This window comes from Terrapene carolina, unplaced genomic scaffold (genome assembly GCF_002925995.2).
Source record: "Terrapene carolina triunguis isolate 2854851 unplaced genomic scaffold, T_m_triunguis-2.0 Scaffold192, whole genome shotgun sequence".
In the NCBI taxonomy this organism is placed as follows: Eukaryota; Metazoa; Chordata; order Testudines; family Emydidae; genus Terrapene; species Terrapene triunguis.
The window spans coordinates 17,359,333-17,371,137 of NW_020664543.1; the positions used below are offsets into that span (position 1 = coordinate 17,359,333).

General features: G+C 50.8%; 1 pseudogene; it reads left to right on the plus strand.

Moving 5' to 3' along the window:
- Positions 1–7,163: 7,163 nt before the first annotated feature.
- On the plus strand, positions 7,164–8,357 carry LOC112111032 (annotated as a pseudogene).
- Positions 8,358–11,805: the final 3,448 nt, after the last annotated feature.

The following is an 11,805-nucleotide window of genomic DNA, read 5'->3' on the forward strand; positions in this document are numbered from 1 at the left end:
TGGGTCATACTGACCCTTGGTTTCTGAAGTGCTGAGTGCCCACAGCTCTGATTGAAGGCTGCACACGGGGGGAGGGGGGGAAAGGCCCATTGTGCTCATCTCAGAAGTAATTCTCTGCTCAGTTAAAGCTGGGAGAAGTCAGTTCCTGGGAGTCGAGTGACGCACTGGTTTGCGTTTTAATAGAGACTCTAAACCCAGGGCCGTCCTTACCCATATGCAAACTACACAGCTGCATAAGGCACCAGGAAATTTGGTGCACCATATTTCCTGGTGCCCTATGCAGCTGCATGCTGCTCCAGCGGCCAGCCTGATCCCCCGGATGGCTGAGCCGGCCAGGAAAGCTGCCCCTGCCCCACCTCTTCCCCAAAGCCCAGCCGGCTCCGCCCCTGCCCCGCCTCTTCTCACCCCTGCTCTGCCCCCGCCCCACCCCTTCCCCAAAGCCCCTGCTCTGCCCCCGCCCTGCCCCCGCCCCACTCCCACTCCACCCCTTCCCCAAAGCCCCTGCCCCACCCACACTCCACCCCTTCCCCAAAGCCCCCACCCCTGAGCTACATCCCGGGGGACTGCAGCAGAGGTCGTGCGCGCTCTGCACTCACCGGGCAGTGGGAAGTGGAGCAACCCGGCCCCAGCCCTCTCCGCCGGTGAGTGTTGGGGGGGGCGGTTCCCCCTTCCCCCCCAAGCCTGGGAGCCAGGGGAGCAGAGTGGAGCGGGCTGGGGCCGGGTCACTCCACTTCCCGCCACCCCGTGAGTATGGGGTCGGGCCCACCCTGCAATCACCAGGCGGCAGGAAGTGGAGCGACCCAGCCCCAACCCGCTCCACTCCACTGGCTCAGGGGCTCAGATTCCAGCTGGCCACATTCAAACTTCCACTTCTAGCCAGAGGACCATTGTCAAGCACCAGAATGGAGCTGCGTCCAGCACTCTACAGAGAGAAGAGGTGGGTTGTTGTGCTGCCAAGTCTTTTACAGAAGGCAGAAGCCTCAGAAACCCAGCTGTGGAGAGATGTCCACAGGGAACCAGCAAAACACTCCTTAGCCATGGTAGGGCCCTCCTCCCAAGCATGACCAGCACTTACTGTGAAGGTAGATCTACAAAGACACGGGACAGACATAGCCTATTTTGCAGCAACAAGACAAGGCAGGATGAAAAGGGTATAACATTGGGTAGCTCTGGCCTAGCGTAATGGGGTGCACTCACCTCTCGCGAGCACCTCCCGTGTCTGTGTGTGTGCCTGCACTCACTCTCTCAGTTTGTGGTGGGTCTTCGGTGACTCAGCCCTCCGGCCGAATCACACGCAGTCTGTATGTGAAATAAAAACAAAGGAAACCCCTTTGGGGTACAAGTCCAACAGAGGCCTCTCTCCGTGCCCTCTGTAACCTCTCTCTCAAGTTGTCCCTGCTCCGGAATAGAGCGGTGCACCAGGGCTCCCTCCCGGGGGGAAATGTCTTCGCTCTCTCAGGTCCTTTCTGGCTGCAGCTCTCCAGCTAGGCCACTACAGTTCAACTCCCCTTCTGGGGTGCTTCAAAGTCCAGGCCACTTTCCCAGTGGCTGGAGGGGGGCGGGAAGGGAAGGGAATCCGGGCCCACCCACTACTCCGGATCCCAGCCCATGGACCCTATAGATGGAAACCATGCACTGCATCCCTGTAAATAAACTGTACTGGTACAATCCCCTGAGCCACTTCCCTGTGCTATTTTCACCCTTACTTCAGGGCCTTGTCCTAATGGAGTCCCAGCAACCAGCTCAGGGCTCCTTCTCGCTCTCCCCTGCTTCTGGCAGCACTGCCCTGTCGGAGGTTTTGCAGCTCCATCAGCCAGCCACATACCATCCACACTTGTCCAGCGCCAGCAAGGAACTGAACACCTGCTGGTGCTGCAGCTCTTCTTATACTAGGCTGCTGGGCCCTGATTGGCTATGTCTCACACAGCCATGCTAGGCAGTTTGGAGCAGTGGCGGATTAACCACTGGGCCAACGGGGCCCATAGGCCCCGACCTGCTTTGCCCACCTGGCGCGCCTGCTGGGAGCACGGTTAGGGCATCAGGGAAGCCCCTGTGCCCCGACCCCACTCGCCGGCAAGAGTGCCGGGTGGGAGGAGGCAGGGGGAGACTGCAGGCGGAAGGGGTGGGAAGGGGCCCTCGCTTGCTCTGGCCCCGGGCCCCACAAACCCCTAATCTGCCTCTGGCTTGGAAGACCCTCTCTACTGCCCTTTTCTGGGGTGGAGTGTGGCAGAGCCATGAGGCCTCCAGCAGGGGACCTCAGAGGGTCTGGTATACCCCGTCACACCAAGACTGGGTAACTTCAGTGCTAAGAGGTCTGAAATAGTCCTATACACAGCATAATGCCTGCATGTCCTGTAGACTTTTTTCTTTTTAAGAAATACTTTTCTTGCTAAGTGCCAATAAGACCCATTAGTTCGGTGTCAGTTCCCAATAGTCGGTCATTTGTTAGGGAGGGTGAACTGGTTCAACCCCTCTCTTCCCCCCACCCCGTCCAGAACCACTCCCCCACACTCAAACCAAACACTTTGGGAGGTTCAAAAGTTTTGTTCACCTTAAATGTAGCCTCTGCCTTTCCCAGCTCTGGCCAGTAACCGAGTTTAAACCTGTATTATAGCAGTTTAGTTTGCACCAAACAGCTATAAGAGCATTCGTTGCACTGGTTAATTTACAATCAGTTAAACGTGTGCAGCTTCTGGGTGTAGACTAGGCCTGCGATTAATGGGATTTAGATATCCAAATCTCTGGAGACTTTGACAATCTCAGCCTCGGTCTCGTAGAAGAGCCACTCTGTAAGAGATTTTCCCAGCCCATGCTCTGCTGACCCCAATAGGCTCCAAAACACACACATTTTTTGGATCCTCTGACCCTTTGCTCACCCAAGTCTGTGTCCCACAGGGGGACTTTTCAAAGACAAATGCCAGGAATTAAAAAAGAAAAGAACATGGCAATGCTCCTGAAATTCACTGACTTCTATGGGGGGCTCACATGCAGAGGCCATTCATGGACAGGCCCTGATTTTACATACTGAGCCAGAAGAGTTTTTGAGGTCATCACCTACATCGAACTACAGTAAGAAATGCCTCAAGTTACATCAGAGAGACCAGGTGGGTGAGGTAATATCTTTTATTGGACCAACTTCTGTTGGTGAGAGAGACAAGCTTTCGAGCTTACACAGAGCTCTTCTCCGGGGCCTGTAAAAGATATCACCTCAGGTTACATCAGGCTTTTATAAATTAATCGCTACAGCCCTAGGTAAGCAGTGAGGATGAGATTTGTATCACTGTTGGCTTTAGGACAGGTGCCGTCTATTTTCTCCTTGTAATTTGGATGGGAACTTAGTGCTTCTGAAAGGTGCTGGGCTGTAATCAATAGGGAATAAAATCCTTCATTTAGCCACAAAACAGGCACAGCACGCTAACGAGTGTCCACGCACTGACCTGCCAATATGGCTCAGCCTGTGCCTCTAGGTACCATCCCTCCTCTAGGATTAAGAGAAGAACTCAGGCTCCAGGATCGAGCTAGGTCTTAGCTGTTCTATGGAGACTGACAATTATTAGCACCAATTAGGCTCCTCTTATCAGAGTATCAACTAGAAGCCTCAATTGAGATTGGGGGGCCCATTGTGCTGGGTGTTGCTGCACACACACAGTTATAGAGAGTTGCTGCTCCAAGGAGCTGACCATCTAAAAGGCAAGACAAGACAAAAGATGGGAGGGGAAAGCGGCATGGAGAAGTGAAGTGATTTGCCCAAGGGCACACAACAGGTCAGTGGTACAATCAGGAATAGAAGCCAAGTCCCTCTTTTTCTAATCCAGTCCTCTAGCCACTGGGCAACAATAGCCCTCGTTTGTAAGGTGTACGTTGCTCTGCTGCACCCAGAGGCCCGAGTGCCCCAAATTCACTTCACATAGCCACTGACAAACATCAGCTGGTAATGAGTGGCTGGTGACCAGTCTACTCAACTGCTCCACCCTGTGCTAGGACAAAGGTCACAGAAGATGCATTGAGGAGGCAGCTGACTGGAAAAGCGGTGGGTGCCACTGGTCCAGATTGAATTAAGGTGAATTGACAGAGCCAAGAGAGGCCAGGTGAGGTCCACCTGCAACATATCTGGCCCTTGCCAGCTCTGTTAGCCCCTCATTTATAAACACTGCACTCAGCAATATAAAACAAGGAAATACAAAGTCTCTTTGGCTATAAAAAGCTGCAATAGGAGAATAGTTTCTGCATTCCCTACCCCAATTTTTACTTTTTCTTATGCACAAACCCATATCTTTTGCTTTTGTTCTGTTGCTGGAAATAAGCCAAGATGGAATAAGATATTAGCACAAAATGCCTTTGGAAATATTCATTGCTCATCACTTAACAAGATTACCTCTGAAATCCTCCATTGCTTTAAGGGAGATTTAAAACCTTTCAGGCTTGCAGTAACCATGGCAGCGCTGATGCAGGAAATAAAAGGAGACAATCAATGTGAAAGATCATTTAGGAAGATCCAGTCTCTGTGTGTGTGTGAAATGGAGCTGAGGAGATTTTCCTATGCACCATGTTTCCTTGTTTAATACCATGAAACATTTTTTCAAAAAATCTGCACAAATTACAGGTGTATGCTGCTAACTGGGGTGAAGAAGCTCTTTAAAAAAAAAACCTGCAGTATTCTATAAGAAAGGTTCAAAATACCAGAGATCGCAGTGGTTGTACTGCGTTGTTGCATATTGCCAGCCACGTGGAAGATTTGTTACTGTCTCATTCCTCCTCCACCTGTCATCTTCTCCTCCCACATGCCAAAAGGACCCCCCACACACCCACCCATGCACACCCACCCATGCACACACACAGCACCAGCTGGATAGAACTAGAATGAGTTGTGTTGTGATTTTATGAGGTGGACCAGAAGGCTGCCACACTCATTTCACTTATGCCCAGAATTCAGATGAGTCCTCCAGGAACAGATGTATCATGTATAATTTCCCAAGCTGTCACCTCACACCTCCTTCAAACTCACATTTCCTCCCAGATCAGGTTACTTAGAGAGGTAGGATGGTTTTATGTTTTAGTGACCTGACTGGAAGTCATAAGACCTGGGTTCTATTCCCCTCTCTGTCAGAGACTCCTTGTTTGACCTTTAGCAGGTCCTTTAAATTTTCTGTGCTTGTTTCTTCACCCATAAAAGAGGAATCATGATACTTACCTACCTCATTGGGTGTTGTGAGACTAAACAAATATAAAACTGGAGCTTCTTGGATGGAAGACACTGTGCAAGTGCACAGTACTGTTATAAAACCACATCTTTTCAATAAGGAGTTGTGAATTCACAACTATGCAGTGATTGCAATTACTATACATCCTCACCAGGTTCTTACCGGGATCTTCTTGTGACTGAGATACACAGCATTATGTCCTACATCCAACCAGGAGAAATGATTAAATATATTCCTTTATCTTCTCCCTTTGTATTTTTTTTAAAAGCTGCAATAAATATAAAGGTGCATAACCCAAAGTTTTTCTAAAAAAGTCCAGACTTTAAATAGCATTTTCCAAAGCCTAAGCAAGAGTATTGGGTATGTAATTTTATGGCAAGTGTTTTGTGACTGTTCTCTTCTGGATGAGCTGGGTGGGCTAGATTCCTTGCAAAGTCCAGAGCTGGTAAGTTAAAATTGTGATTCACAGAAGGAAAGGCAGTCAGATGCTATAATGATGGGCACAATATGGAAATGTAGAAGGACAGATTGAAAGGGGGAGAGAGAATATGTGCATGTACATGAGTGTGTGCAAAAAAGGCAGTGTGCCTCTAGCTCAGCATCTGTGTCTCACAGACTCTCCAAAAGTTCCAGGGGCGGGAAGGGATTGCTGTAGTGCTATTTACTAAGGATGCATCAGGGTCTGGATTTTTGCAGGAGATTGAAAACAGCTGCACTTCTTTGTTTAACTGGTAGAATTTTACGGGGTGGGATAAAAAGAAAATAAAACCCAAGCTGGATCCAGCATAACCCAGGGGCCAGAAACATCGGCTTGCAGTGCTGCGGCTCTAGTTTGAAAGCATGTAAAATTTTAGGTGCACTAGGAGCTGGTGCAATTGTTTATTTAGACAGAGTTTGGGGGTTAAAAATTGGCTCCAGATGTGTGTTTTTCCAGTACAATTCGGTTGGGATGTAGCAGGGTATAAGAGTTTTCCAGTGGAGCAGGAGTGGCTACGTATGCTTTCTAATTTGGAGTGAACAATTTGGGGTTGAGCCAAATATTGCCAGGATCCAGGTTTTGCGACACTTATGCACTGGGATGGATCAGTGTCCAGAATGTTTTGATCAGCAGAAACAGCTGTACTTGTTCTCTGGTCATGTGGTATATTTTGGTGGGTGAGGACCAAAAATTAGGTGGATTTGGTGGGGTCCATGTGCCACATCTGGGTTTTTGCCACACTCATGTACCACAGCCCAGAATGTTTTGCGGCATGAGGAATGGGCTACCCTGTTCTCTAGATAGTCATTAGAATGTGGGGGACTCTGGACCAGGTCAATTTGGCTGGATCCTGGTGCTGAATCCAGGGTTTGGCAGAATCATGCTCTGGGATGCATTGCAGGTGGGGGGCGAGGAGTGGCTACAGTTGCTTTCTCTATGTTGATGATACAATTCCGGAGCGTGGGAACAGAAATTGGCAGGGATGCAGGTAGAGGCTGTTTTTATCTTTTTCCAATACTCACTACCACCTGGTAGCACACAAGCCACAAAGCAACAAGTCACAGAAACTCGGCAGATAATTTCAAATAAAGCTCTGGTCTGTCCCCACACAATCCCCCAACAGGAGAGAGGAGCACTGAGGGCTCAGAACTCTCACTCATGCTCAGCGGCACTAATTTGTTGCTTTGCTCTCGGTGAGTCTCCACCTCCAAGGAGGACACAAGGACAGCTGCTAAAAGGCAGCCAGCTCCCCAGAGCTACAAGCAGCAGCATGAGCCGAGTGTGATGCACAGCACTGCTGAGCCTCTCCAGGTCTGGGGATGGCTTTCAAGGACAGATCTCAGCGGATTGGCTCAGAGCATCCTTTTCTCCCCCTCCCCCATTATACTCCAAACTGCAGAGATTGGACAAGCCTATGACACATGGCGAAGGGGAATGTGAATAAATGGTGAGCCGAGCTGAGGGAGTGTGGAGACAGCAGCGATCCAGATCCAGCCGGGAGAAGTTTCCAGGTGACTCGAGAGCGGCAACGAACTTGGAGAGGGGTGTGCAGAGATCATCAATGCAAAGCGAGGGAGACACCAGGCTCTGAGCTGCAGAGAAAGGAGCCCTGCAGCCCTGGGTTGCAGACAGACCAGAAGCACCCAAAGCTTCAGCAAAAGTTGGGATTTGTAATTTTCCTCCCACAAAGCCCCCGGAGCTCCAGTGTGCAGCCATGTCCCTGGCGGTGAAGGAGAAGAACCACGTGCGTCTGGTCTTCCTGGGTGCGGCAGGAGTGGGCAAGACAGCTCTGATCCGCCGCTTCCTGCTGGACACTTTTGAGCCCAAGCACCGGCGGACAGTGGAAGAGCTGCACAGCAAGGAGTACGAGGTGAGTGGGGCCACCATCAAGGTAGAGATCCTGGACACCAGTGGCAGCTACTCCTTCCCGGCCATGCGCAAGCTGTCCATCCAGAACAGTGACGCCTTCGCCCTGGTCTACGCGGTGGATGACACAGAGTCCTTCGAGAGCGTCAAGAGCCTGCGGGAGGAGATCCTGGAGGTGAAGGAAGACAAGTTCCCCCCCATTGTGGTGGTGGGCAACAAGGCGGAGGCCAACAGAGAGAGGCAGGTGCTGACTGAGGATGCCCTGTCCCTGGTGGAGCTGGACTGGAACAACCGCTTCCTGGAAGCATCGGCCAAGGAAAACGAGAATGTGGTGGAAGTCTTCAGGGAGCTGCTGCAGCAAGTCAACCTGCCCAGCCGGCTCAGCCCGGCGCTGCGCAGGAGGAGGGAGACCTTCCCAAAGGAGAATGCACTCAGACCACCCATGAACAAGACCAACAGCTGCACTGTCTGCTGAGCTGGTCCAGGCCGGGAGGAGGAGGAGGAGCAGCAGCAGCAGCATGGACTTGAAACTCAGGTGGGCTGGGTACAGAGATGAGGCTGCATCCACTAAAGTGGCACCCTTCCCCCTCCTTTTTCCTTACCCAGCCTGCTAAGACTGTTAAACTTGTAGATCAAATGAGGCAGGGGCCCTAGTCACTTTGACTCAGCTGGCCGGGGGCTGGGGAGGGGAAGTGACTTACCCACAGGGAGTATTCAGCAGCAGTCTCCCAAAGGCAGGAACTGGGCGTGCCTGAGACACTGCAGTCTGTCTCCACGGTGCTACACGGGGCAGGGTGGGGAGGGGGCAGCAAGGGACTGAGGCAGAGATGAGAGAGTGTATATTTAGAGAGAGGGCTGTTAGAAAGCATGTTGCATTTGTGAAGCCTTTGAGCGTCCACCATGAGAGTTAGTAAATACCTTACGTCCCTAAAGCTCTGTGGTACAAGGGGGAGCAAACATGGGAGGCTCTTCTGTCGCACGGAGTGGAAAGCACACACATGCATCTGTGTATCCGTATTGCTTCTCACTGGTCCCAGTCCCCTGTGTTGGGTTCTGTGCTCACCAGCCCCTAACCCTGTGCATTTGCACACGTTTTCGTACAAGCTTCGTTTACAATGAAATAACCAGTGTCCAAGGTAGTTTTGATTTTGCACTTTGGGTAGGATCATAGAGCACATGGCAAGGCAGTCTGTGAACTGTCTGGTTTTTATTTATTTTTTTTTTTTAAGGTTGTATCCAATAAAAAAAAATGTACATTGCAAACTCAAGGTGTGTTTTAATTCTGCTCTCTGAAAAGTAGTACCAGGTGTGATCCTTACCCAGCTGGACCTCTTATCGCTGTGTTTGCATTTTCTCTTCCACACACTGTCCTTATCTGGTGGCTTCCCAGTACTTTATGACACCCACCCTCCCCTCCCCTTTTATGGCTTTTCCTGGTAATTTAGCCACTAACGTTTTACCAGGCAGTGAGCAGCTACAAACAAAACAGCACTCCTCATATCAAAGTATAACAAGAATGAAGCCATTAAAAAGCATTTGATCTGCTGAAATAAAACCATAAACACATTAAAATGAAGGCAATAAAAGGAGTGGGAGAGGAGAGGTAAGTGGCAGGCTTTGCTGTGATTTACTGTATGCTCCGTTGATTTACCTTCCCTCTTACACACACTATTGCCAGAATTTTCAAAAGTGCTTAATGTCTGTAAGTGGGGCTAGATTTTTTCCCAAAAGATTTCAACTCCTCTATAGGCACCTAGATAAGTGGCCACAATTTTTAGAGAGGCTCAGCATGATGGGAGCTGAGCTCTTGGGAAAATCTGGTGTCACAATGGGAGTTGCTGGGTGCTGAACTCTATGGTCGTATATATATTGCTTTCACTTGACAACTGTGTAAAGACTCTCCTCCCCCCGCTCCCGTCACAATACACTGATTCACAGATGGCCAGGTGACTCATCAGTCTAGGCACAACACACCCAGCACTGTTGTGCCCGGATAGGCTCTGGTGTATCATAGAGTCCTTTCAAAATGAATACCTCTATTTGTGAATAGACACTCAGGGCCGGATTTACACCTTGTGTGCCGCTTGGCTCAGCATTTTCAGTGCCCCCCTGCCTACAGCTGACCTTCATGCTTTCCATAAAAAATGAAATGAAAAGAAATATAAAAGATAATTTAAATACAGTAGAACCTCAAAGATACGAACACCAGCGTTATGGACTTACCGGACAACTGGACAACCTGTGGAACCGGAAGTAACCAATCAGGCAGCAGCGCAGACCAAAAAAAAAAAAAAAAGACTGTATTGCCTCTGGCCTTTAGCCCCAAGGCTCACGGCTTCAGCCACTGGGGGTTGGGGCTGCAGCTGCTGGGGTGCGGGGGAGAGGTGGGAGGTCAGGGCGCCGGGCTTCTGACCCACGGGAGCACTGGGACTCAGTGCTTTAGACTTGGGGGGAGTGCTGGGGTCAGGGCTTCAGCCCCACAGCTCTACTCCTGGTTTCAGCCCCACAGGGGGCCCTGGGGCTCATGGCTTCAGCCCCACGGCTCTGTTGCTGCCTTCAGTCCTGTGGAGGGTGCTGGGGCTTGGGGCTTTAGCTATGAGGGAAGTGCCAGTTTCAGCTCCAGCGCTCCCCCCATAGCTAAAGCCTTGAGCCCTGGTGTTTCTCTGCCCCCCCCCCCCCCCCTGCCTCACCCCTCCCCTCCCCCAGCCTGCAGCTGCAGCCCCAACCCCCCTTGTGGCTGAAGTCCGTAACCTCTTCTTCAGAGTTAGGGAACATTTCAGAGTTACGGACAACCTCCATTCTTGAGGTGTGTGTAATTCTGAGGTTCTACTGTATTAACTTTTTAACTTTTAACCCACTTTTAGGGGCCCCTAGAACGCCAGCACCCCTAGGCACATGCCTACTGTGCCTAATTGGAAATCCGGCCATGCACACACTGCAACAGGAAGGTGACAAACTGCTACACACCCCAGGTCCCAATGCAGTCAAGCTGGGAGACACAGGTCACACCTCTCTGAGACTGATGGGATCACCTGGCATCATTTTCCAAAGTGTGGCTGAATGTAAAACTTCCTGAGACCAAAGCAAATCAGAACACAGAGGCTGGTACAAGAGAGAGAGAGAGTAATGGCCCACAGCTCTTAGCTGGGTGGGCCAGACACTGACATGTCCAAGGATTAGGAAGAGGGGGTGCATTGACTGGACAGCTAGATGGAGGGCAGGAAGAGCTTCATATAAGGCTGATCCTTCCTCTAGCAGGGCCGAGGGGCTCACAGGCACTCAACGGGCTAAACCAGTCTGATCTCCTGTCAAGGTTTTCCCTTGCTGCTGAGTTGAAGCCACTGTCAGAATCTCTCGAACTTTGGCTGTTAGGGAGGCTTTTGGTTTTAAATTGTCTTTGTATGATAAAATTTCTGCTCAGGGGCAGGCTTGAAAGATAAATGCTAGCTTAAGTGCTGAACGTGAAGAGTGTGTGGTCTCCAGAGAGATCCTAATGTGGGACAGGGGCTACCAGTAATGTACACTAGCTTTGCCTTCAGAGGGTTTTGGATCAGCCCCTAGAATGCTGATTTCCCAAGCAGACAGTGGTTGAATGTCAGCAGCATTTTACACAGCCAGGTGAGAATCTGAGCTTAGATCCGGGTCCCTTCTCCCCATCTCCCTCCCAGGCTAGCAGGGATTGGAGGAGGTGAGTGTAACCCTTCTGCCAGATGGAGTGGGCAGCAACCAGGGCCAGGTTCAGTATCTAGGGGTTCCTTTTCAACAATACAACACAGAACAGGCTCGAGCCCCCACCCAGTAACCTGGGAAAATGATACACCACCCCTGGGTGCCTCTGAGAAGCAATATTTCCCCACTCACAAGCACAGAGACTGAGTGCAGAAAAGACACTTTTAATGAAAGGAGAGAAGTCACCTGACATTAATTAGGGAAAATGTCTCAAGCAGGATTCATAAACATAAAACTGTGAGCAGGACACCCACCCCAGAGTGCGTGGGGCAGTCTCTTCTGCTTCATGTTCTTGAGTTCTATAACCAAAAATTCCTTTACTGTGCCCCCCCTCTGCTCCCTCACCGTATCCCACTCACAGTGATTGTCCTTGGTCAGTGAGGACCCAGGTTCAGAGGTGCATCTGTGTGAGTTCACCTCCCACCCAGGGAAGAAGGCTCCTGGCTACTCTGCCATCTGAGCACTTGCTCTGCCAGCCGCTGTTCCTCGCCGCCTGGCCACTCGGCCAGCCGCTGTTCCTCGCCGCCTCCC